The sequence below is a fragment of the Buteo buteo genome, chromosome 5 (assembly GCF_964188355.1).
Source record: "Buteo buteo chromosome 5, bButBut1.hap1.1, whole genome shotgun sequence".
NCBI lineage: Eukaryota > Metazoa > Chordata > Aves > Accipitriformes > Accipitridae > Buteo > Buteo buteo.
In genome coordinates, this window is record NC_134175.1 from 46,358,199 (window position 1) to 46,383,705 (window position 25,507).

Here is a 25,507-nt window from a genome sequence, read left to right on the forward strand (position 1 = left end):
AACAGTATCAGTAGGTGATATATTTAAAGCGTCCACCAGAATATAACTGTTTTCCTCATTAATAAGACAGACATCAGAATAACCCAAAAGTTCTCCATCAACAACAGGTATAGCCAAGACCCTCAGTCCTAGCCTTATAGAATGTTTAGGTGTTTTCACACATTCAACAGACCTACCAACTTACCTTCTTTAATCACTGAATGTTGGCTCATAGGATGTGTTTGTTTGTATGTAGGGCAGCTATACATGTGGCATCACATGGTGGAGTGTGACTACCTCTGGGAAGTATGCTTCCTGGCAGATCCTTGAACAGATAGGGCACCCTAAATTGCAGTGTAGCTCTTCCACGCCATCCCTCCCTGAACCCACGGGTAATGGGATCAGTAAGCAGAATCCTGGAGCTAGAAAGAGCCTGTAGCTCTGAGATGCAAACAAGCAAGATGGGATGCCAGCATCGTGGGCCTGATTGCATTAACAGGCCTTAATGGTCCTCATCAGCCTCACATGGGACCTCCACCCGCACTCTCTTCCCATGGGCGCAGAATGAGCAAGCAGATGGGTGAAGCTTTAACTGTGTGACCTTCATGCTGAATGTGGGACAGGCCTGAGACAGCTAAATCTAGATAATTGGTGGCCTACTTATTCCTCACTAAAATGAGAAATAAACATTTAAGTGACAGGTTGCTCTCAGATTCTCCTAATACTTTAATGCTGCAGGGGTTTATGTTCTCTCTTCTTTCAGTCTCTTGCTCCCTATGCTCCAAGAACCCAACCTTTCCTCAGGGAATGCTCCTTCATCAGGGAGCCCACTCTCGTATGCGATTCTCACTTCCTTCATCAATGCACGCAGTTTCCTCACCTCTGCCATATTTTTTTTCATTTAGCTATGTCAGACCTACATACTGTAAAATATGTAGTGTAACTTCCTGTTCCTGAATGGAGGATCTGGTTGGTATGCTTCAGTTTGAAAAATGTTAGCTAGTCAGGTCTACTGTTCCCTTCAGTAAGAGCTCTGCTAGGAGACCACTGTTGTTATGTTCTGATATATAATATTTATATAACAGAATATACATATCAAACTCAAAAGTGACCGCCATGTTAGGTCAGCTCCTTCATATGAGCTTCCTAAATTAAAAGCATAATAAATGGAAAAGAATGAAAGCATTGTAGATGCTGTTATTTCACCTGCTTAGTTTCTCTGTGACAATAGCCTGTTCCACAAATCACAGCAGATCTTAAAAGTTACCCATCTTACACAGAAAGAGGTCCAAGGCTTTGATCATTCAACACCTTGTAAAATTTTCAAATCCCTAACCTCTCATTTAATGCCAGTGAGAATTTCTAACTGGGAACGCAGCATAATGCTGGCTGAAAAGTGAAACTCCAAATTGCACAGCATTATTGCAGATGATCATGGCTACAAACAAATGTCCTTCAGCACGCATTGTCTGCATCACAATTTTCTGTCCTGTGTGGAGAAATGCAAAATGAATTGTGCTGAACACTAGCAGAGATTTTTTTAAATTGTCACCAAAACCATACCCATTTACTTGATTTTGTTTTGTTTTTCTGTAACCATTTGCTGATGATTCATGGCATGTGAAGAATATTGTAACAGATATCGATCTAAGTTCTGCAGCTTATTACAAGCTATACCTATTCTTCCTTTAATTTATATTAGGTTGTAGAGGTAAGCAGAAGGGTACTTTTTTACTTTGATCTTGAAAGAAGCCTCTATCAAGACCAGAGAGTAGGACTGGCCACCAGATGTCACCCAACTTCTACTAGCTACTCCTAAGTCTGTATATGCAGGCTTGGGAAAACATACCATTCTCCAGAAGCTGTGCTAAATAGAGACTGTCTCGCCACTACAAAATATAGTCATCTTTTCACTACAAAAATACATTATCTTCCTTTGCTCTAATGGCTTCCAAACACTGAAGCTCTAGTAGCTTGTAGAGCGTGTTTTAAAGACAACCTAAGAAGTAGACGAATATCCTGCAACTCCTGGCACAAATACCTGCGTGTGCCTAATGCCTAGAAAAATGTTAGCTGTTGTAATGCGTCCACTTAGTGCAGCCAAAACCGCAACTGCTACCAAAGACAAGATCCGTGCCTAACCTTATGTGTTTGTCGAGGCTGTGAAGGTTTTGGTGGACAAGCCTGGGGAAGGCAGAAGAGGGCTCTTAGGAAGCCGCTTCGAGGTGTGCGGTCAGCCTTCCAGCCACGTCCATCTTCTGCCCTTGCTTTCCTGACCGCGGGCCGACAGACTGCCCAGCACCCTGAGGCGGCAGCGGCGGTCTCCCGGGCCGTTCCTCCCCGGGCGGCCTCCGCTAGGCCTGAGCGCGGCCCGCCGCTCCGCGGGGCCGCCGGCAGGTGTGAGGGGAAGGGGGCCCGCTCAAAGGAAGGCGACGCCGGGGCTTAGCGGCGGGAGGCGAGGCGGCCCCTCAGGGGCGCCGGGCTGAGGGGGCGCCGAGGCGTCGCCTCCCCGGCGGGCTCGTGGGCGTTTCCCCCCGGGGCCACGCCCGCACACTTACCACAGCGTGCAGCGGCCCTGCCCGCTCGCGGGCGCTTTGCTCCCCACGCCCGCCCTCCCGCCCGCTCCCCTCAGCGTCCGCGCGCCCCGCCGCCCGCTTCCCGCCCTTGCGGGCGCCACGCGCGCGGCCGCGCGCGCGCTCCGCAGCCGGGCAGGCACTTTGCACACGCTCCCTCGCTCTGCTTCGGCCTGTCACAGGCGCTTCCGGCCGGGCAGGCCGTTTGCGCGCCCTCCCCTCCCGCGCGGCCGGCGGCCGTGCCGCCTTGCACACGGGCGGGCGCTGCCGTGCCGCGCCGCGCCGCGCCCTCGCTCTCTGGCGGCTGGCAGTTTGCAGACGCTCCCTTGCGCCCGCCCGCCTCCAGGTGGCCCGGCCCCCACGGCGGGCGCGGCGGCCGCCCCTCAGCCCGCGCCGGCCTCCGCCGAGGACCATGGGCGATGCGCTCCTCCCGGCGCGGGGGGCTGCGCACAGGCGGCGCCGGAGGAGGTGAGGCGGCGCCGGGGTTGGCGGCGGCGGCGGCGGTGAAGGGAGGGGGGGGGGAAGACGACGACGACGACCGTTGCCGCTCCCAGCCCCGCCGCCGTTGCCCCCCTCAGGCCGCTGCGGCTCCGCGGGCCGTGAGGGAGAGCGGTCTCCTCAGCGCCCCCCAAGTCGCGGCCGCCGCAGCCGTTTGGGGCGGGGGCCGCCCCCCGGCCACATCTTCCCCCCCGCGGGGGAGCCGGCTGCTGCGGGGCGGGGCGGGGCCGGCGGTGGGTGCGGGTGCGGAACGGGAGCGGAGCGGGGAAGCGGGGGGGGGGGGGGGGTAGATCGGTGAGGCAGCCGCTTCGGTGCGGCGGGGCCCGTCCTTTGCCGCGGCCCGGCCGCCCCCGTCACCTTGCGTAACGACCTTCCGCGCCCGGCGCGGCGGGGAGCACCTCCGCGGGTGGCGGCTGCCGACCCCCCCCAGCGGAGCAGGGGGCCGGGAGGTGTCTGGGGGAGGAGGGGGGCGGCCCCGGGGAGCCCGCCGGCGGCCCCGGGGAGCCCGCCGTGTGCCTGGGCGGCGGGGGCAGCCTCCGAGGGACGGAGGAGCGCTGGCGGAGGTTTTACCCAAGCGCGGGTGGCGAGCTTCGCCGCGGGTGGGAGGATGAATCTCGGGCGAAAGTCTGTTGAAATCTGCTCCTTGCGATCCGATTTACAAGCCGCCGGTTCCACCCGGTGCTGGCTTTGTTTCCTCTAAAGACTTCGTAGCCCTCGAGGAAGCGAATTTGAGAAAAAGGTTCCTGAAAACTGTCCCCTCTGTGCCAACTGTGCTTTCTGGTCTGCCATGTCTACTACTTTTCCGCCCAGAGGTGCATTGAGCTTTAGGTTGGAAATAACAACGCTCTTCATTTGTCAGGTTCAGCATTTCTTGCACATCAACATCAGGTTGTGGGGATTTATCTTTCATGAAAAGCCGTGGCTGACCTGATGTGATCACATAGGTGTGCAGACCTACATTAAACAAGAATTTGGGGGGCCCGTTTAATTGCCTCCCTTGAGTTTTAGCAACTATTTTAGGTAAACCTGCTTTTTTAGTATATTTAGGGGAAAAATAAATGTCGCTCAGTTTTGAGCAACAAAATCTTGGTAGAGGCTTTCCTCGCTGTTAACACAGGGAGTGCAGGTTCCATCTTTTCCATATACGGTATAATACAAATCTCGTCTTTGGAGTGCGTATTGTTCTTTCTGGCACTGTGGTCAGTAAACTTGGGAGAATGAATTCTTAGTTCTTGCATTAGGTCTTGATACATCAGTCTCTCTTGATTACTGCAGCAAGAATAGAATACTCTTTAAATAAAGGCTCACTCTTGAGATTCATGTTATTCTAGTATACAGTCTTATTTGTCACCTTGTCCCCATGAAATAGTATGATAGCTTTTTCAACAGCGTGACTCATAATCCTAAATAGAGGAATGAATTTTTACTTAGTGCTGTGCAAGTGCTTTATCTCAGCAAACAGCCTTGTGTATAGGGTGGAGGGAATGTCTGCTACTGTATCTGTTAATCTGTGTCCTCAGGAGGACAGCATTTGAAGTCGTTTGCAGGCTAGGGGTATGTCTTTACTCCCAAGTCAGTGTGGTGATCTTGCTTCTTTCAAAATACTTTTGCCATTTCATAGAAGACTGAAAAGCTTTCAGAAGAGAAGGAACCAGTCAATTCTTGTTATTTATTATTGAAACCATTTTGCCTGGGGACACTGAGTCCAATTTAGTCTGAATGGGTGATTTACCTTTTTCCTTCTTCATCTCTGTGTAATGACTCTGTTCTTCATGAGAAACTCTGCTTACTGCAACACCCACAGTTCACATAATTACTGGTGGCTGTAGCAAGCCTAATAGTAGGAAAAAAAGCCTTCACCATTATTTCTGGTGGTTTTGTTACATATAAGGTAACTTTCACTACTGCTTCCTGCTCTTTACCTGCATGAGATGATGTAGGGAATAGTTTACTCCTAAAATGGCCCATGGAGCAGTATGTTTAGCGAAAGGAATGTTTATTCTTCATAACTTAACGTATGCAGGCTGTTTTGCGTTGCTCTTATATAGAATATGGATTTATTTTGTATGAGCAGAATAAGGATTAAGTAAGAACATATGCTTCCTCTTTTCTGGGTGGTAAATCCATCTTGCTGTCCAGGAGGAAGCAGCTTATACAGCCTGGACTGAAAAGATGCTGAAAGACAAAGTGACTGAATATAAGAAGATCAGGTTGTTTAAGCTCCCAAAACTAAATTGCCTAAACTTAGGAAGCAGCCAGCAGCACTGGGTGCAAATCATCTAAAATCCTTAATCTGCTTCGTGAAACAGAATATGGTAAAATAATGAAGTGTTCTGAATTCCTAAAATGACTTAACTTAAAATTGGAGAGCAATTGTCTTTATTCTATCTCCCTCCAACCAGATTTGCTCCCTTTCCCTTGTTTAAAAAGCAAAAAGAAAAAGAAAGCTTTATACCATTAACTTCTATGCTTGAGATAATATGTAGAATTTTATTAGCACTACTCATTTCCCTTCAAGTTTGATTTTTTTACATTTTTTTTTTTTTCCTCCCCACTTGCAAGGTTATGTTTTTGGCATTGTATGCCCCTGTCATCTAACAAGTTTACTCTGCTTTTGCTTCTGTTTAATAAAATAGCTTAGTATGCAGTTTTCTTCCTCATCTTGGCTCTAAAATTTTAATAGAACTTCAGGAGTAGTTGGCATTAACTGCTCTTCACTGATACAGTAACTTTGATTATTAGCTATGTGGTAGGTGTTTTGAAGGCTTGTGTGAATGCAGTGTTCGTGTTTTAAGGAGATTGAGATCTAAAGAAGACTGAGTGTTTCATGAAAGGATGGGAGAATTTGTTCAGTTTTATTGATGGGAAAAGCTGATAAGTGAGATTCTGTGGCAAACATTACTTTATGGTTATTTGCCAACAGATTGTCTGACTTAGTCTATGCTTAGTCTCTTAAATAGATGGTGGAAAGAAATACAATATGATGAATATAAAAAAGGCCAGGTTCTGATAGTATTTTCATTTATGTCACGTTATTCCCAAAGCATCTGCAGAACTCTTCTGCTTAGTCCTGTTTGGAACCAGAGTGGTATTCCAGCAGCAACTCTTGGTAACAGACATCGGAAGCATCTGCTGAAGGAAATGAACATGCTGCACAGTGCTAATCAGCTGGGAATCTGATGAGTGGAAACTTTCAGGAATCAAGCAGTTTTGCTATTACTGCATCTTCAATTTAAAAAAATTCTTAACTGATTGGAGTGGAATAAGGTCATCCTTTATTCCTTTCTACTTTTGCTGAGTTGGTATTTATGCATTTCTGCATTTCATATTCTACATATGCACGCGCACTTAAACAAAAAACCCCTAACACCAAAACCTAGAAAATCTTTTGTCTTCCATACTTCAGAAGAAAACATGGAATTTTGTATTTGCCTCTGTGTGTATGTGTGCACACTCAAACCCCTCTTGTTTTCCTCTTTCAGCCTCCTGTTACTGGCATACATTATTGAAGTTCTAAATGAAGTTGTCCTTCATTATCTGTTTTGCTTTCATTTCTTGAAGAGCCCAGAGCCGTGGTCGTGGTTTAAGCCCAGCCGGCAACAAAGCACCATGAGGCTGCTTGCTTACTGCTCCCCCCTCCCTGGTGGGATGGGGTGGAGAAAATACAAATGAAAAGCTGCTGGGTGGAGACAAGGGCAGGGAGGGATCACTCACCAATTATGGTCATGGGCAAAACCCAGACTCAACTTGGGGAAAAAAATCTATTTAATTTGTTGCCAATCAAATCAGAGTAGGATAATGAGAAATAAAACCAAATCTTAAAAAAACACCTTCCCCCCACCCTTCTTCCAGAGCACAACTCCACTCTCAATTTTCTCTACCTTCTCCCCACCAGCGGTGCAGGGCAACGGGGAATGGGGGTTAGGGTCAGTTCATCACATGTTGTCTCTGCTGCCCCATCCTCTTCAGGGGCGGGACTTGCCACGCTCTTCTCCTACTCCAGCGTGGGATCCCTCCCACGGGAGACAGTCCTCCATGAACTTCTCCAATGTGGGTCCTTCCCCTGGGCTGCAGTTCTTCACGAACTGCTCCAGAGTGGGTCCCTTCCATGGGCTGCAGTCCTTCAGGCACAGGCTGCTCCAGTGCAGGCTTTCCCATGGAGTCATAGTCATCTTTGGGTGCAGCCACCTCCTCTGACGTGGGGTCCTCCCTGGGCTGCAGGTGGAGATCTGCTCCACCGTGGACGTCCCAGGGCTGCAGGGTGACAGCCTGCCTCACCATGGTCTTCCCCATGGGCTGCAGGGGAATCTCTGCTCTGGCGCCTGGAGCACCTCCTCCTCCTCCCTCTCACTGACCTTGGTGTCTACTTAGATGTTTCTCTCACATTCCACTCCCCTCTCTGCTGCAGGTTTTCCCCTAAACATGTTATTGCAGAGGCGCCACCACCGTCGCTGATGGACTTGGCCTTGGCCAGAGGCAGGTCCAACTTGGAGGCAGGGAAGCTTCTAGCAGCTTCTTACAGAAGCCATCCCTGTAGCCCCTCCCCTGCTACCAAAACCCTGCCACACAAACCCAATACACCTATGATATAATGAAGTATAACTTCTGTGAGGAATAAGTCTCAGGTTGTGTTTTGATAGTGGCTTGATTTCCATCACTGCTGACACCATCTTTTTGATTATTTGTTTGTTCACGTGCGTTGATAACTTGCGTACTGTAACTCATGGCTACAAAGAGAAGGTGACTAGAGTTTTATACAAACTTATGTTACTTCAGTGAAGGGTTTTGGATATTGACATAGGCTCTCTTAATTGGATGGTATTTGAGGAGGACCCACCATAATGGTGGAGAATTGGTGACACAAGTGCTGACACAGCCTCCCAGATGTGAGGCAGCAGCTTTTTGTGACAATGCAAACTTTTATCAGGGTGGCTAGTCTTACTCTTCTATTCAAGCTAGAATAGTTCAGCTGTCTTAAGATGAATTTGTGGGGTTTTGTTCTTGCCTTCCAACAAGGAAAATTCTTGTCTCCTTTAATCAGGTGAAACTTTCAAGCCCAAGGTCTATGCATGCACTCAGGCCAGGATGTAGGTCCTTTGAGGAACTTCTGCTAAAATTATGGCATTTTCGTATGTCTGGCATTTGCGTACTAGGGAGACACTGCAGTGAAAGAATAGAGAAGATTAGTTTGGGGCACAGGGATTCCCTCTTAGAGTAGCAAAGTCCTTTTCATGAGGAAAGCTTAAGTCAATGCTGCGATCCATTTGATTTATTATTTATGGTTTGTATGAGTTAAGAATCCTGTGATCCTGGCCGTTTGAGTCTCACAAGGTCCTCTTATTCCTGCCAGCTAACTGTATTTCTTCATATGCCACATATGCCACAGGCATTCCAAACTATTTAACCTTGATGGTTAGTCTAACCTACTGACGTTCATCGTGCTGATTTTTATATCCCGATGAAAGCCTGTAATCTTTGAAAGGTATCAACCACCTCTTTTGCCTTTGTTGTCCTTTAGACAAAGGGATTTTCATTGGTTACAAGTAGCAGGCAGAACCTGATTTTACTTATATCAGTTGTTGCTCATGGGTCATGTATTTTGTTGCATTTTTTTGTATATAAATTTTTGCCATATAATGTATTCCTTGTGGTTTTATTTCCCTAGAATAGTTTTATAACTAAAACCTTTTCTTCACTCTTGTTAGAGTTAGGTAATGAAGTTTATTGCTGCTTCTTTTCCATTGCCTGTTAAGGTTGCATTCCTCTCTTCTCTAGAAAACAGACAAGTCATACATGTACCGTGACTGGTACAGCATTTTATATAACCTGTATTGAGATCCTAGCAAAGGATTTTCAGATAGCTACTAATCAAGTAGTAGATTGGATATTAGGAAAAATTTCTTCACTGAAAGGGTTGTCAAGCACTGGAACTGCCCAGGGCTGCCCAGGGAAGTGGTTGAGTCGTCATCCCTGGAGGTATTCAAAAGATGTGTAGATGTGGCACTTAGGGACATGGTTTAGTGGTGGACTGGCACTGTTAGGTTTACAGTTGGACTCGATGGTCTTAAAGGTCTTTTCCAACCTAAATGATTCTATGTTTCTCAGTTGTTGTAAAAGGCACAAGCTGCAGTGAATTATCATTCCTGCCTAAGGTTACGTTTTGTGACCTGGATGTTTTTTGGACCTGTGACATCTCAAGATACTGAACCTTTGGATGCTACCACATTATGTCGTAGCTCTCTTGTCTGCAATATGTATGAGTAAAGTGGAGTAACACATTCTTACAGAAAATCCTTTCTTAGTACAAAGGTATCTACATATATTCACTCTGGCAGTAGTTCTCTTGGGTTTAAAATGCTGTGTCTTATCCCTTTCCTATTTTTTTTTTTTTTTGTCCCCTCCCTTGCTCTCTCTGTGTGTTTGTTCCTTTTCTGCAGAGAACTAATGCAGTTCAATGCAGCTTCAATGCAGTTTTTGGAAATTTCCCTTGAACTCTGCAGAGCATGACTGTAGTATGCATGTCATATACCTGGAATATTATTTCAAATATTAAGGAACCACATAACTGAACTTGTATTTTCTCTGCTATTATGATCTTTTTTTGTAAAATGAAATGCAAAATGTGTTTTGATTGAAGATGGGCTACCTGAAATGTTTCATTAGTTACATAAAACTTGTCTACATAGGATACACAAGCTAAGAAAAATATACCTAACTCCTTCATTCAGTGAATTTTGAACATTGATATGGTATTCGTAGCAAAAATTGTTGAACAAATCATCTACCTCCTAACAAGTTTTTAGCTTCCATGAGTCTTTCTTGATAGGTCTAGTTCAAGTACAGTTTGTGCAACGATTTCTTTTTCTATACTGTAGATTAAGAAGACTGAAAATACTAGCTTTAAGTTGCTATTGAGAAATTTTTATGCTGTACTGTTAGAACTCGGTATCAGACATACCAATTAATTACTTTTTCTGAAAAGCTTGTTTAAAACAAAACCAGAAACACCCAACAAAAACAAAAAAAGAAACCTAGAACAAGTGTGACAAAAGTTTCTAACCTGTAGTTATCCAGGTTTGATGTTGTTTATTCATTCTATACCAAGACATTGTAACATGAACGTATTGAATGCTGAATGAAACTGTTTGCATGACCTAACTGTAGAATGAAAGTCCCACACTGTTTCCGTGCACTGTAGTGTGAAGGCTATTTCTGCCTAAAAGAAATGCTTCCAGTACTAATGCCTCTAAAATACTACTTCAAGTAACATGAACCATGAAATAGTGAGCTGCTTCTGATGTTGGTTTGCATTGCCCATTTCTATCTAGATGTAATTAAAGCTTGCTATTTTTAATAATTAAAATAGCAATAAATATGGAAAACACAGAATCTGTCTAGAAGTATTCAGCAAACAGCAGCAACCAGATCTTCATCATCTTCAGATTCTCAGGATGAGTTTTCTTTCCGTCTTGCTTTTGGCATAAATTATACATTACAATGGGCCCCCTTTTCCTAAAAGGAATATAGAGTATTATCTTGCCGTGTCTTTGTTTGTTTGTTTACCTGATCTTGGAATTTCTGAGCCACCTGGCAAAGCAGTTTTCTCCCTGAAAAAAAGAGAAACTAAGCAGATGGATGTATTTCATGCCTAGGAAAAACCTGAAATATTCTTAACATAGAAGCTTTCACACCTATTTGGCAAACTCCTGCGGGAAAGTTAAAGGAGCTTGACAACAGCGTTCTCTGTAGGTACTAATACACTGTATGGGGATACAAACTTTCCTACTTCACACACACACACACACACAGGTGTGCACACTGCCCCCCCCCCCCCCAAAAAAAAAAGAAATCAAGACACACCTCCAAAACCCTCTAGCATCTTGGCTTTTGAAACACTCTAACAATGCTGACAAAAATGCACTTGGCTAATGGTAGACATATAGTGGATTCAGAGACGATTTTGGTGGGAAGGAGGTCTGCAAAATGAATGGCTGTTCCTTGGATAGCAATAAGGTGCTTACAAAACAAGTGGGCAAGCAGTGCAAGTAAGGCACCAATTTGATGCTTGGGTTCTGAAGGTCTTAGAGGCATACTTGCAAGCGGTGAGTAAGAGCAGAAAAATGACTATTTCTCAGTCTCTGCGTGTCGATGGAATTTAAGGTAGGAAATGTTAAAATACATAACTCTATTGCAGGGACTGTGGAAAAAAAGTTCCAGAGAGCTCAGGAAAAAATCTGAAAAAATATTTGGTGGACTGAACAAAATGAATTGTTTGAGAGGCTTTTGAAGAACTCAAACTGTTTATCTGGAAGTCAAACTAAATTTAGAAATTGGGCATTAAATTTGAATAGACATATAGCCAAATTAGAATATGACTTGCTTTCTCTTTAGATTTAATTAAGAATTGTCACTCCTGTATTTTGGTAGGATTTTGTCAGTGAAATCAGTATTTGTGTTTCCTGATTGGACAGAACAGGAAAAGGATGTGGAACACTCTGTATAGGGGAAAAAAAAGACAGAAAGATTTCTCAATCTTTACCACTCAGACTTCAGCCTAGGTTGTACGGGATATCTGACCAGATTATTAAAGCTATATTATTCCAATAAGTTCCTTAGCACATTGATTTGTTTTTGTAAGTTCTTGTAAAAATGAACAGTTTCCTTCTCTGTGTTTCTCTTCCTGAAATGCAGTTTCTCAATCAGTACTATTGTTCCTCCAAGAACATGGTGAAATGCAGGATCATTCTGTTTACGCTTAATGTGTATTTGTGTTATGCAGCTACTTTTCTTTTAGTAGACTGGAAAAAAGCATGCAGGAGGAGAATGCTGCAGATGCTTCCAGTGGTTTTTCTACTCAAGCCAACAGCTATTTTACTATAGATAAAATCAACCAGTTCTGAATACTTATGCTGATTTTAAGAGACTATAATCAAGTTAAATGAATATGGTTATACTTCAAAATAAAATATTGGGTTGTTATTTCTAATATATATTTTCTTAGATACCACTTGAGTTTATTTATAAATCAGTTCTAGAAAAAAATATTGTTCTTTGTTTTGATACCATAACTTCTCTTGAAAGAGAAATATAAACTGTACTCCTTATAGATAAGATGGTAATCTGTATTTCTTGTTAGAAAAATTACCCAGATTTTTTCAGTAGCTTGGCAGTCATATATTCAAGAAATTGGATCATCAGTAAAATAAAAACTTCTTACTTTTTTAATGATGTGAGAAATGAAACTGAGTTGCATAAGTGTTTGATAAAGCGTTTTGACACAAGTCTGAATCTAGATCTCAGTGGTTTGAGACTTCTGGGGAACCTCATCCATCTCACTTTGTGGCCTCAGTTGTTAATCTTTGTGAAATATTATTTTGAGTCTGTTAAGTGACTCCCCTTGGGTTCAGGATTGATAACCTTATAGAACTATGCATGATTCCTTTGAGGGAAGGGTTACAGTAACTTTCACCTAACCTGTGTTACCAAAATTCTCACGAAGGTAAGTTAAAGAATATTTGAGGGAGCAAGGAAGAACTTCAGGCTGGAAGATTGTCGTGGTTTAACCCCAGCCAGCAACTAAGCACCACGCAGCCGCTCACTCACTCCCCCCCATCCAGTGAGATGGGGGAGAAAATCGGGAAAAGAAGTAAAACTCGTGGGTTGAGATAAGAACGGTTTAATAGAACAGAAAAGAAGAAACTAATAATGATAATGATAACACTAATAAAATGACAACAGTAGTAATAAAAGGATTGAAATGTACAAATGATGCGCAGGGCAATTGCTCACCACCCGCCGACTGACACCCTGCCAGTCCCCGAGCGGCGATTCCCCCCCCCCCCCCGCTTCCGAGTTCCTAAACTAGATGGGACGTCACATGGTATGGAATACACTGTTGGCCAGTTTGGGTCAGGTGCCCTGGCTGGGCATGAGAAGCTGAAAAATCCTTGACTATAGTCTAAACACTACTGAGCAACAACTGAAAACATCAGTGTTATCAACATTCTTCACATACTGAACTCAAAACATAGCACTGTACCAGCTACTAGGAAGACAATTAACTCTATCCCAGCTGAAACCAGGACAAAGATGATTAAGGTTTTCATCTTTCTGCTGGAGTCCATTACAAATTGCTGCTTTCTAGCAGCTGAGATGAAGTTCTGTGAAAATAGTACTTGCCCACTGGAAGTTTGGAATTTCAGTTCACTATTTGATCCATGCTGGCCTGCTGAGTGTCCAGTGAGTGAGCAGTTGTTGCAACACTGTATGTTACCAGCAGTGATTCAGTGTGCCACCAGCATATAGTGGAAGGAATGGATTTTTGTAATGATGCAACGAGAGTTTAACTGCAGTGGGTAAAGTTCTGTACTGGTGTAGAAGGCATATTGCAGTTTACTTAAGCTGTTTTTGAGTTGATGCTATTTAAACCTCTGGCTCTGTATATTGCAACTAGTACAATGAGGCCCAAGTGTGCACTTAAACTTCCCTTTGAGGGCTGTACTGGCTGATACAGAGCAAAAGCTTGTAACAGATTTAGCTTCTGTTCAGCTTCTATTAAAGTCCTTGTACCTTGATTCATTTCCTGACATAGTAGTTTCCATATGTACCAGTTGCATAGCTTGTGCACTGTGTAATGTTACAGAAGAATGCCAGTATTGATTAAGATACTTAGAACATGTTTAAGAACACTTTCTTACATACTGAGATATTGGCATGCATGTGGCCACATCTAGAGCAAAGAAAACAGTGAGTCTTATAAATGAAAAAAAGATACCTTTTAAAAAAAGCTGTACTTGAAAAATAGTATTATAATTTAAATATATGGGGAATACTGTTCTACATAAATCTTGCATTTCTTAGGCCTAGAAAAGGGGACTTAGATGGAGATCTGAAGAATCTAATTTTTCAGAATTTAGGGTTAAAAAAATGTAAATTAGCAAGGGGCTTTTTTCCCTACATTTGACGTACAAGTTTTCTACATACCATGTATTTGAACAACTGATTTTTTTCCCATCCACCATTAGTACTCTATTTTGTTAGAATTGTCTTGGTCTCTATTCAGACTGTTGTGTGTACCTCAAGTCTTGTTCTGCCCTTGAGTATTGTTCTCGTTGGATATGGCAAACTTGAATTCTGTTGCCCAACTGATAATCTGGTACTTCGTAACTCAATGGTTTTGTAATGCTGTTTCATAATTTGTAGTACTTTATGCTAATCAAATGTTCTGTGCTTTGATCAAGGGAGAACTAACACCAGCATTTGGTGGTGCTTTATGGGAATGTCATTAGTCTTCTTGGTCTTCACCAAGACTGCAGTTAGGTGAAGTTTGTGCCCTCATACCAATCTCTCCCCATTTCCTATCAGTACATTTATGTGGCAGCGCAGTGAACTGGCTGACAAACTCTTGTGGCTGTAAATGGCTTTCTGGTGTTTGGCTGTTCATGTTTCAGAATGACAACATTCCATAGCTGTCTTCACCTTTTAGTCATATAGGCTGGGGAAGGAGGTTGGAGAGGGATAAAGATGCTGCTTTCAGTCACAGTGCTGGCTTGGGGTGTTTGAACATCAGCCTAATTTAGAAGATTGTGTTCTTATTAATTCTTAAAATGTTAGGTTCACAGAGGGTTAATGGTCTATCCAGCGGGTCAAATAGCCCCAGTTTTATCTAGCAAATTAATGTTGGGCTTTTTTTCCAAAAAGACTTACACTGTGTGAGTACTATCAGTATACATTTTTATGTTTGTTTATCCAAATGAAAAAAAAGAAAAATCCTTCTCATTGTATAAATTCCTGATATACAACTCAGATTTTACGCTATTGATTTTGGATGTGTACTATGAAAAGAGTTTTTTAATGAAGGTGTACTCTTGCCCTTTCACAAGCTACAGAGTATTTTTAAATATGCCACCCACTCTTTAAATAACTAAAATTTGACATTTCATTAAAAAGGCTGCTGATGCAGCATTGTAGTTTGGCAGAAATTACTCTAGAAACCATAGAGTGCTCAATGCATCCACCTTCCCTATACAATGGGGATCAAGCCTATTGCTCAGGATAAAAAAGTTTGTCCAGGCCACAAAAATGCAGGTTTAAAACCTTTTCACTGTTATTTTGTACTGACCAGCTCTGTCATCCTTGTGTTTGAGAAATGGAGGAAGAAATCTGTCAAATGTTATTAGCGTACTTTTTTTTTTCTTTTGCCAATATATTCTCACTTGGCTTGTGTGCGTGGCTGAGTGCACTGCTGACAGTTGTTCAGTTTATTACAGTGTTAAGGTCTTCATTTCCTTATTAAAAATTGTTTAGAATATCACATAAAGTATACCAGTGTTTGAGTTGTAAAACTGATTTTAAATAAATAAATTGCGAAAAGTGTTAGAAATTCTCAAGAATACTGTACAACAGGTTTCAGGGACTTGGTCATACTTCTCTTTCCATCTTGGCTTGTGTCTGTCTCCTTTCTTACCTATTTTGTGTGATTTGAAGCATGTTTTCTTTGTTGCTGCTACCTAATTACTGCTATTACCACTGCCTCACTGCTCCACATCGTAAAAGTGTGAAGGGCTAATCATTTTGTGCTCTTTTTTCATTTGGCCTTCAGGAGCAATGCAGGCAGCATATGTATTTTCTGTTCTGCTCAGCACTGGAAACAGCCTTCCACTAGACGTTGAAGATTTTGGTGAATATAATAATTTCTTATTCAGCCGATGTGTTAAAATTCAGGTATCTCTTGATTCTAAGTATGCTTATTTTGGGTTTGGGGTTTTTTTGTTGTTGGTCAAGCTGGATTTCAGTTATGTGCAAGCAGTATTTTGGGTATCCTCTGCTGTGGTCGGAAAAAAGCAAAATCTCCTTCTTAATCCAGATATCCAAATGGCTTTTTCCTTTTTTCTCCAAACATCTCATCTTCAAGGATGAGATTTCACCATATGACTTGAAATTTTTTCACAGACATTACATTTAAGCTTTACCTCATGCATTCCTTCCAATCCCCCAAAGTGTACTTCTGAAATTCTTTCACATGTTTGTGTAACCTGTTTCTTTATTAAATCATTTAGGAAGTGTGCTTATTTACTGAACTCATTGACTTTCAGAATTGGACTAAAACAGAACTCATCCCACCCCACCCACCATACAAACATGGATGGATCTTTTGTTTCTGTACAGTTAAGTCAAAGTTGAAGTCTCTGAATGGTATATGCACAAGTTGTGCTGAATCTTTGTTATAATCAACTAGTAATAGATACAAGATGAACTAGAACCTTTCTGTTGGACTGCTCACCACCTAATTATCAAAACAGATGATTTCAAGCACGGATTGAATGCCTTCAGAAGGCCAGCTGATCTTGCATCTTTTTCTTTGTCACATCAATAACTCTTTCACGCAGATCCTCTTTCTTGTCTTTTTTCTGATCTGGCTTTTTCAACTTACTTCAAGCAACTGTCTGTAATGATTGAGGCCATTTTTACTGAAGGTCTGACTCTCTGCCTATGTTGCACGAACTTTGAATCTACAGAAAATGAAAGTAGCACATTGAAGAGGTGAGTAATCGCTGAGTGGCCTGTAGTTTATCTGGATCTGCAGATTTTTTTTCCCTGGGGGTTATTTCCACCAGAATTTACTTCCATATTTTTGCTAATATAGTCAATATGTTATTGCAATAATCTATTTGGCTTGATTATTCTAGATGTTTGTATAGGAATCTCTTCTAAGGCTATCATTATACCCCCCCCAAAAAAGCCAGTCAGGATAAACACGTGAAAATATTACAGAGAAAATGTAAGTTTGCTACTTTTAAATTGTCTCAGCCATCTGTTATAATGTAGGAAAGCTGAGCAGAGCAAGGCATCAAATAAATCTGAATTTAGACAACTTTTTAAATACTACCTTCTGAAATTTCTGGTAAATCCATGCTAGCTATTTTCTTTTTGTAATTAAGCTGCTTCTTTTCTAAGCTGGCTTTTTTGAGTTCCTCTTTGAATTTCCATTGTATACAGATTTTAGGTGTCTAATTTGGAATTGTGAATGTCATAGCAACTAGATACTTACAGCCATGAAGCGGTAGTTGTTTTTTTTTTATTATTTTTTAAACTAAATGAAGGAAAACCCCTTCCAATTCTAAAGAATCTTGCAGGATGATAGGTGGAGGAAGTAAAGTTGTTCTTAAGGAGTCATTAAATTAACTGGTTGGGTACTGCTGTCTTTAAGGTAAAGCAGACTTGAGTATGAAAAGCAGGAATAATGCAGTTAATGGGAGAGAGGTTAGGAGTTAAATGAAACCTCACCTATGGGAAAAACAACTTAGTTGCTCAACTGTCTTGAAGATCAGATATTTTCTACAGTTTGGAAAATAAATGAAAGTCACTCAAAAGTCATATGTTAAAATAACTATGCAATAATAATTTTGGATTTAAATAGATATTATAAGAGCATAGAGATGATTTCCAAACCACTCTTCAGACTTAAACCTCAAGTCATGTGTTGACTCCAAACTGTAAGATACATCTCTTCTCAGCATTAAAACAGCAGCCTAAGCTGGAGTAAAGCCTGGAAGCTACTGAGTGATACAAAGCTGTAGAAAGAAATACCACATCCCTCTGAAATACAGAGGGAAATGTTGAGAAAATATATTCTTTCTTTTTTCAGGCTATTAGCGTGAACAATTCCTCTTTCTAAGACCAGACCTAATGAACTTGAGTGACTGACTACTGTTGGGTTTTGGTTTTTCCCTCCGCTAATTAGAGATACTATTATATTCTGCATGCATGTGGCTCAAATACAGGTTTATCTAATTTCTGCAGTGGAACATAGATGTAACCCAGTAGGCTAAGATACAATACAGTGGTAGGATAGTCTATGTTGGATCCTCACAGTTGTAGCTTACAAAGCAAATGAACTGCTCCAGATGTTGAAATGTGCTAAGATAATGCCTTAAATAGTTATCTGCAGGTTATCTGTCAAATCCTGGCTGTTACAAAAATAAATCAATGTAGCCCAGTGATACAGAGTTTAAAAGAGAAAGGCTTTTTGTACCAACTTATCTTTTAAAGATGTGTTTTCCAGCACATTTCCCCAGTGAGTAGAAAGGAATGAGTATTTTCATAATATCAGAAAATCTGTTCCTCTGTCTCTCTGCCTATCTTTTTCTCTTCATTAGCTATGACTAAACAGTAAAGAAATCCATTCAGCTGTGGTAGTATCAGTATAGGGGTCTCTCTTTTCCTCTCTGCTAGTACTACAGTACTGTTTCAAGACCATTTAAATTCTGCTCAGAGCTGTAAGTGATCTTTTTGGCAGTCTCATATGCATTTACATTAACTGCTGGATTGCAATAATTTTCAAATGGATTGTCTGAAAGTGGATTTTTTTGGGTACATATTTATAGATGAGTATTCATGTCTTAGAGTTGTGGGGTTTTTTTACATCTTGTGCCTTTACCTGGCTAACATTAACTTGGTTCTAGGAAGATACTTCCTGGTGTAGGCTGGGAGGATGAATGCCAAGCCTGCCCTGGAGGTCCAGAAGAAAATCAGCAAGCAGAAATAATTCCATTGGGCTTGCACCTTTGATACAAAGTGTCTTCTCTAAGAGCTCTTCATCTAGTTAAACATTAGGTAGAGTGTATGGTATACTGCAACCAAGTGTCATCCTTGCTACTAATGGCATTTCCTTTTGAGGCACTTCACTGTATTTGTCCTGAGAAGTCTCCTAACTTTCCCTTGTTAGCTCAAAAGACACGATTTTTCACTGTCACCAGTCTAGAGATGGACACTATTGCCTATGGAATTTCCTTTCTGATTCTGGAAACCATTTGGGTTTAGGACCCTAAAGAGGTTTGCAGTAGGACGTGTCGTACTGTAGATATTGGCTAGAGTTTAGTATGGAACTACAGTGAAAAGATATTATTTAGATTATAGCCATAGCAGCTGATCTTCAGCTGTCAATGGCACCAGTTGTCATAACTGGAGGTATTTTTTAGAGCTTTTTTTTGATGTTGGAGGGAAGGAGGAAGGAAGCCTTGATGCTTACGTTTATATTGCTTATAATGCATTTGTATTGTTGAAACACTAGAGAACTAACCTAATAACTAAGCTAATGTGTTTGAATGGACCATGGAAGTCTGACTTAACTGCCTTGTATATCTTGTTGCTGTGATTCAGATAATATTTGACAAATATATGAATACTTTGTTGTACATGTGTGGCATTTTCAAATTATATTAATCTCTCAAGTGTGTGAAGGAGCATTTAGTTGGTATACTGCAAGATTTTCTGCTAGAAGGGACCTGGGTTTTTTTCTCCTCTTGCACCTATACAAGTATGAACAACATTGTGATGGGTTGACCCTGGCTGGACGCCAGGTGCCAATCAAAGCCGCTCTATCACTCCCCTCCTCAGATGGACGGGGAGAGAAAATATAACAAAAGGCTTGTGGGTTGAGGTAAGGACAGGGAGAGATCCCTCAACCAATTGCCATCATGGCCAAAACAGACTTGGGGAAAAAAATCAATTTAATTTGTTACCAATCAAATCAGAGTAGGATAATGAGAAATAAACCCAAATCTTAAAAAAACACCTTCTCCCCACCCCTTCCTTCTTCCCAGGCACAGCTGCACTCCCAAATTTCTCTATCTTCTCCCCGCCAGTGGTGCAGGGGGATGGTGAATGGGGGTTGAGGTCAGTTCATCATGCATTGTCTCTGCCGTTCCTTCCTCCTCAGGGGCAGGACTCCTCACGCTCTTCCCCTGCTCCAGCGTGGGGTGCCTCCCATGGGAGACAGTCCTCCATGAACTTCTCTAGTGTGGGTCCTTCCCCTGGGCTGCAGTTTTTCATGAACTGCTCCAGAGTGGGTGCCTTCCACAGGCTGCAGTCCTTCAGGCACAGACTGCTCCAGTGTGGGTCCCCTGCAGGGGGGGCTGTCAGGAACAAGTCCTGCCAGGAAACCTGCTCCATTTAATGACAATGCTTCAGTTTATACATGCTTTCTATGAACTGACTTGTGTTCCCAGCACTGGAGGGAGAAAAGCTCAATGTGCTTTCTTGAGAACATGCCAAAGAGCATGCATGGTAGAATTACAGGACTGGTGAAAATTCAAGAGGGTAACAGGTATTAAACATAGCTACATAGCTTCAGATTATGTAATCCTTGTATAGTTCAGCCAAGTGCAAAATTACCTCACCAGATTTGTCTTTTTTTTTTTTAATTGATTTGAAAAGATGGAGAGGGACAGAATTACTTAAACTGAGAAAGTTCAGAAAACTATGGTAGGTAGGTGAGGAAAATAATCCTCTGATGTGGTTCAGACTGAAAAACATAAGATTAAATCCACGGTAAGGCAAATATAATCTCATTTTATAGTTACATAAGACTGTTTAAAGTGGGTCATCAGTGTTGGGGAAAAACATGCCTTCATTTTCTAGGCTTTTTTTTTTTTAACATACCAAATAAGGTTTTTTTCCTCCTCTTCCCACACTAAAAGGAACGCTTTCCTCTAGGGACAAAGATAGGATGAAGCTAAATATATCACTTGTCTACTTTATTCTCCATCATGTTGCTTAAGTGGTAATCACTTTTTTGAGATTTACTTTCAGAGATTCTGCCTGACATATAGTGATGTGCATAATGAATATAAGCAAACAGATAGCAATTTAAAATTCATTCTTTATTGCACTTCGATTTTAGTTTACAAATTGCTTTAACAATTAAAGGGATTTTGTAAGCATTAATCTATGCACTTAGAGGAAGTTTTACCTTAATTCTTTATTATTTGTGTGAGATGGAGAAAAAACAGCTTAAGACCTTGCATGAGAGTTGGGGTTCTTTTGTTTTCTAGTTTCAAATGATATATAGGAGGGCTAAGTTTCTCTTCTTTGAAAGTAGCACCCTTTTCAGGGAAAGAGAAGTTGTTGATTGAGTTTGAGGGCCGTGACCTATGTGGCTTAGTTATGGATTTTTCGGTTGATGTTTGCTTGTTTGCATTTTTTTCTGAAGCACCAGCTAGAAGAATCTGAAGGAGGCCAGACTGAGGAAAGAGGAGACTGAATGCATGCTTCTGTAGGAGAAGGAGGCCTGAGAGTTAACAGGTACAAAGAGATTTTAGGTAGAAAGGGAATGGCTTCTTCAGCAGCCCTTTAGAACTGAGAGGTACAAAGGGGAGTGCACCTAGCTGTCCTCTAGATATCCAAAAATGTAGGCATCAAAAACTTGCTTATCTCTCAAACTCTTTTATACTGTGTTTTGGGTAATTGGGGAAAGGACCGAAATGTTTACTTTCCCATTCATAATGGGAAGCATGCAATGATAAGGAAAAAGCACATACTGCTGTAAATAATGTTCAAACTGTAGCTCTTCCTTTGATACTCCTGGCTGTCAGAATTGGCATAATGGGTTGCCAGCAATGGGAGTTGTGTCCAAAAAATCCAGCTTGCAACTTCTGATGATTGAGATAATTTACTTTGACTTTCCATTCAGCAGCTAAGCTCTATTAATCCAGCTACTAGTTCATCGTGTATTTAAATTCTTCATAGGGGTTGACAGTAAAATTTTTCAGCTCATGCTGAAAACTGCATGTTGGCAAATAAACAGTTAACCATTATAATACACATCAAATGAGAATCTGTTCAAACTTTATGCAGAGCCTTTGATGAAGTACTTGATAGTAAGTCGTGATGTCAGTATGCTGAACCAGAAGAGGACAGCAGAATGATGGTCGAAAGGATTCCTGCAATTTTGCTGGAAGGGCCAGTTTATACTGTCTGAACTATGCTAATCAAAATAGCCAGACTAGCTTTGTAGTTGAAATAGTAAATTACTTCTTGCACAACTTATTTGACTGAGATGTCTAGGGAACACTCAGGTTAATTCCATGGGCAGATGTGAGGAGGCAATGACTTCTGGTTGGAGAAGTCTGCTGGCACAGATAGATCCAGAATAGCTGATGTCTTCCTGGCCTCAGCCTGTCACACTCCAAAATTTAAGCCATGCATACTGAATCACGTGTTCTATGTGATTTACATTTATTAAATCACAAAACCTTTTTCCCCTTCACTCTACCCGCTATCTTGACTTCATTGCAATAGCTCCTGTTACCAAAAATGGCTGCTGGTAAGCATGAGCACTTTTTTGTTTTCTAAATTATTACTCTTCATGATCAGGAAGAGACTAAAAATTTGCTTATACTGTATTGGGAAGCACTATTGGGAAGTAAGAACAAAAAAGATGAAGCTTTGAACAAGTTATGAGCACTAATGGTTCCTTAGTATTAGCTGTGCTGTAGAATATTAGGGAGTGTGGAGAAAGGGAAAAGAAGGGATAAAAGCACACTCTAATTTGAGTTTAGGAAGGTCAGGTCCTTTATAGTCAGTACAGAGGATAAGGCTTTTGGGGCTGCTGCTTTGAATCACTCCCTAAAAGGGGAAGAAGGGCTATGCTAAAGAGTTCTTTGCTACCAAAATATACAATTTCTCCTTTTCATTTTCACTAGCTGTGATACATACCTGACCCATCTGCTAGACAGCTTAGTTTGCAAAACAAGCAGAAAGCTAATGTAAGAAAAAGGCTTCTTTTGTTTTCATGATCTGAATCAGCTCATGGAGGGATCTGTTGATTTGGCACATCTAGCACAAAGGAGGGTGTGAGTGAGTGGCTTGGAGCAGTAGGATGAGAAGTGTGGAGTGAGATGAGCCTGTTCCCTAGCTGTGAGCTGTTGGCTCAGCTCAGCCATCTTGCGCAGCTGGACCCTCTCATGTGGGTCTTGAGGCCTCCAAGGGCCCTGGCTGTCTTCACGGACTACGGAGGGACAAAATGACCCGCAACTTCCCCTTGTGCTGTGGTGGCAACAGTGGTTTCTGTTGTCATCTTTGAATGTTAACTTTCCGTTCTCCTTCTTTCACCCTGTGTAATCTTGATTTTTTCAGTTGAGAGATATGGTAGTCTTAGTACATCTTTATACCTTGTTAGGTATAAAGTCAGTAATTAAATGATTGGAGGGTTTCTGTGGCAAAAAAAAGGCCAAATTTAACTTCTCAATTGTTTCAGTAGGGTCACTGTTACCTGCACTACTGATACTGCAAAATTTTTTTATGAGCAATTCCTCAGAAGTAAGGAGTATCCAGAATTTTTGCTTTAAGGCTATGTCCAAGAACACACTTAAAATACATTGGTGAGTGAGAGGCCTTGCCACACCTGTAGCAGTGTCAGAGTTCAGTGCCAAGCATGGTGAAGCTTCCTTTCACTTGCATCACATCTGGGTTCTTTGCTTTTTGGCAAGCTGTCAAAAACCGATTCAGCCCTTTACAGGAATTAAGCATTGCGCTCAGGCATCGTAACTCAAAAGACTGTGTCCAGTGTATGGTGTGAAATTAATCAAAAGGCAGGAAAATTAATGACCTGCTGTGGAGCCATCCATCAGGATATCACTCAGCAGGTGTGAAATTAACTTGCCTTGACTGTGGATTAAATTTAATGGCATGACGTAAAACTACAGAAACTGTTTCCGTTATTACTAGGGAGCAAGCAAGTGTTTTTAAAGATTCCAGCTTAATGAACTGGTTACGCCATACAGTGGATAGTCCCATGATCATTTAACAGCATGAGTTTAGATTATGTTCCCTAAGAAGATCAAGTATTACTGTATCAGTAAAAATTGTTAAAGGCAGGCCACAGAAATGCGTTTTTAATTTATGTAATTACTGTGCACCAGATGGTGGATGCATACTTTTTCCCAGTGTAAGTACTTCAGCTCAAATATAAGCAGTTGTGATCTTTATTTACAATTCATCAGATTTTAACCTAGGTGATCAAAATTCCTTTGTTATGGCCCGTTGTGATGACCTTCAAAGAAATACATAGACAAAACCTCACTATTTAGTTACAAAAGAGCCTTTTTTTTTTTTTCAGATCTTAATTATGAGGATAGCAAAGCTACCCACTAATGTTAACTACCCACTAAACATTAACTACCCACTAACTTTATTTTGGAATAAGTATCTAATATTAGATTATGTACTTAAAGCATTTGGTAAATCCTATTTAATTTAAACATTGGTTCTGAAAGAGCAGTACTACAAAGATGCAAAATACATTACAGGTTATTAACAGCTCAAGAGAAATGAAGAGGATGAAGGAAATGTATTGCCCAATTTGAATCTAAAGATCTTGATATTCTGCCAACTATTTTCTTCTTCTGTCCTGTTTCCTTACGTGTATGCACTTTTCCCTCTATAGTTGCCCTGAGTGTGTGTTTGTTTGTTTGTTTTAAATGGAGCATTTATCACTGTTGTGGAAGCTCCCTTTGACTGCTGAGTTCTTAGGGGATTTTTGCTGAATATACCTTGAACATCGTCCTCTAAAATGTTCAGAGTCATCTCAGTCCTTTTTAGAATTCCTGATGTTTTTGTCCTTGGCAGAAAATGGTCGTGTATTGGGTTTTTTGTCTCCCTTCCCTCCCTTAAATTCTGAATATGCATTTCCAAGTGTTAAGTTGCATGTTTGTGATTAGAAGGAAGACTTAGTTATGACTTGCACAGTAGCTTTCTTTGAAGTAGGGCTGGCATGCATCCATTAATATATTTTAAGGATAAGATGTCCACAGTATATTGGCGCATACTTGATTAGCTTGTCTTTATAAGTTGACCCATTTGACCTGTTATTAAGGAGCATCTGTGCTTTGTAAAAGCAGTACTTTTTTGTTTAAATACTGCCAATCAGAAAGCTGTTAGAGTAGTGAAGGTCTCATTAATGCTTTACAGTTGTGGCAACAAAGTTCTGTGGCTTTTGTGTCAAAAGATAATTCTGTCATTAGCATCTGTAAAATGATGTTGATTCATAACAAATATGATGTAACTACTGAGAAATGTTAGCGTTAATCCCACTCAGTTGCTGTGTCACTGGCAGTACTTTCTACAAGGATAAACCCATAAGTAGTAGCTCTCGGATCATGGGATCTGTACTGTTCTGGAACTTAAATGAAGAGCTCTGTAGTCCTTTTGAAGAATATTCATTTGGGTAGAGCTGACAAGATACTTTAGAAATTTCTTCTTTCTTTGAAGAGAGACATCAATCTTGGTACCTATTTCAAAATGAGGAGGTAAGCAAGTCATGGAGGCCTAATGCTTTGTAACATTATAAACGTTAACAACGTGAGTCAAGCTTTTAATAGGGAACAAAGGTTAGATGATTACTAGAACAGTCATATTTCAGCTGGAGCTTTGGGCTGCTTTCTTTTCCTGCACTAGGAAATGAATATTTTGATATGAGTGTCTAAAGAAACTTGCTCTTAAGGCTAAGATTGTAACATGATGCTCTTGCAACCTTGCTTATATTGAAATCAACCCTGGGATACTGTGTTCAATTGCCTGCCTGCAATTTGGGTTTTACATTACTGGGTTTATTTAATTGTACTCCTGCCTGTCTCTTATTGATGGCTTTTATAGTTGCCTAAGCTTTTATGATTAAT

The 25,507-nt window shown here is 41.4% G+C and overlaps 1 protein-coding gene across 1 annotated transcript in view; it reads left to right on the forward strand.

Annotated features, from left to right (window-relative positions):
• The first annotated feature begins 2,905 nt into the window (after positions 1 to 2,905).
• The window catches only part of MGAT5 (alpha-1,6-mannosylglycoprotein 6-beta-N-acetylglucosaminyltransferase), a 139,389-nt gene continuing 116,787 nt past the window's right edge, over positions 2,906 to 25,507 (forward strand). The window contains exon 1 of the mRNA XM_075028898.1: positions 2,906 to 3,020. The gene's annotated coding sequence lies outside the window, so the exon portion shown is untranslated. The remainder of the gene's footprint in view (positions 3,021 to 25,507) is intronic.